Raw genomic sequence first — 1,996 nt, 5'->3', positions numbered from 1 at the left:
CTTACTCTCTGGAGCTCAAGAGGTAGAGTAGCCAAATGGCTGGCTCACTGCTGCCAGCTAGTGGTCAGAGGCTGAACTACAACATAATAATGAATTGCTGGCAGGAAAGTTGACATTTTAAACCTTAATAAAAAAAATCGATACAGGGCTTTAGAATATCGACACAGTATCGGGAAATGAAATATTGCGATATTTCAGTGTATCGATATTTTCTTACACCCCTAATGACTCCTCACATTTTAGTATGAAGGACGCTTTTACAGATATTTTTATGGAAGTGTTCCTGTGCCCWTGCAGTGATGTAACAGAATCTGACCTGTTTTTAATGCAGTCGGCTGGAAGAATAAGGCCAGGCCAAAAGGCATTTAGTACGGGTTGTGTTTACTTTGAGCAGAGAGCCACACCGATGTGGGCGGAATCTTAATATAAAACACATGCAAATCTTATTTAGTTTTATTTGTGACAWGAAATAAAGGGACTACACCAAACTCAAAAGACAAGTCCTAAAGGTTGAACTGGACCATCCATCAATATGACGCTTAAGACAAGAGGCAAAATGACAGAGGGCAGTAATATAATGGTAGCTTGTTGTTGTTTGGTAGCTTGCTACTGATGTGCAGTCAAACGCATATGAAAAAAATGTTACAGTTGCTGCAAATGATTCACATAAATCTGTGTATCTGTACATCWGTGTGATGTAAAACCCTCATCCGTGAACCAATAAATGAACAACAGTGCCAGCGACAAATCAGGATAGAAATACTAGGTCTCCAGAAATACTCTAGGGTTCCAGAAATCAGGGTTAGAACCGGGCAATAAGGGCTAATGTAAACATGCCAAACTCGGGTTTTGAGGCCTTGCTTTGCAAAAAGGTCTAAATATCATGTGCATACAATATTGGCTTCAGTCAATCAGCCTTGTCTTTACTGCACAGAGATCACACACAAAATTGAAGGCTTAGCATTCCTTGAAGGAATAATTTTTGCTTGGACTAAAGCAGTGGCGGATCTAGGATTTTTCTGAGTAAGGGGCCATCAAGGGGCCACAATATTCATAGAGGGGCCAAGTATTTGTTCAACATCCTTGACACAAATCCCTGATTTTGGTAAGATGTATAGATTTAACCAGTCACACATGTTCAAACACTTGAATGTAGTTTAAAGAAAGCTTGCACAGTACATTCTCCTTACTAATTTCACATTTATTTTTTACTGTACATAAATAAAATACTTTCAATCACACAACATGTGAGAAAATCCAGCCATCTTTTATCAGTTGAAARACTTTTTGCAGGATTGTTCAACTTATTCAAGAAAAGAAGATGTCTGTAAGCTTGTTTCATGCTGGACTTTACTATTTGACTCATTAGCACCACTAGTGTCTGGACATGGAACTGCATCCACCATCATTGCTCCTGGGCAAAGGACAGATGAGTGACAAGACAGGGCCGCTTCAGGGGTGCCAGTCAGATTCTAGCTGGGGCCAATGCCCCTGTGGCCCCACCCCTAAAACTGCCCCTGGACTAAGATCTTCTTATGTTGAAAAATTATGTACTTGTACCCATTTTGGTCAAACATTTTGCCCAGAGTATGTGTTCTGAATGACTCCACACCTTATTAGAACTCAGTATCTGTAACATTCTTTTAGTTAAAGTTTTATTTTCTGTTGTTGAGGCCATTTCAAATAGGGCTGATTCCAAAACTCTTCTGTTGTAGATGTGGTTCAAGAAATATTTTGCTAAAAGACAWATTTGTAGTGATTCCTAATTGACCGACCTAATGTAAATTTGCCACTTACAAACTGAAAAGCACTAATAGGGGACAGTGCCAAATCAACTAGCACTAAAACTGAGGGATGATTGTATCAGTTTTATTAGTTAATCGTGTGTTTTTCCTTTCTACTCTGACATGTCAAAGTGTGTGAATGTGGAAATCGTTTCAAGTCATGAAAATGCAGATTTAAAGAATTGAAAAATCCATAAATCCTTGTGTGTTGC

This window comes from Austrofundulus limnaeus, unplaced genomic scaffold (genome assembly GCF_001266775.1).
Source record: "Austrofundulus limnaeus strain Quisiro unplaced genomic scaffold, Austrofundulus_limnaeus-1.0 Scaffold6, whole genome shotgun sequence".
Taxonomy (NCBI): domain Eukaryota; kingdom Metazoa; phylum Chordata; class Actinopteri; order Cyprinodontiformes; family Rivulidae; genus Austrofundulus; species Austrofundulus limnaeus.
Note: the sequence above shows the minus strand (reverse complement) of the source record.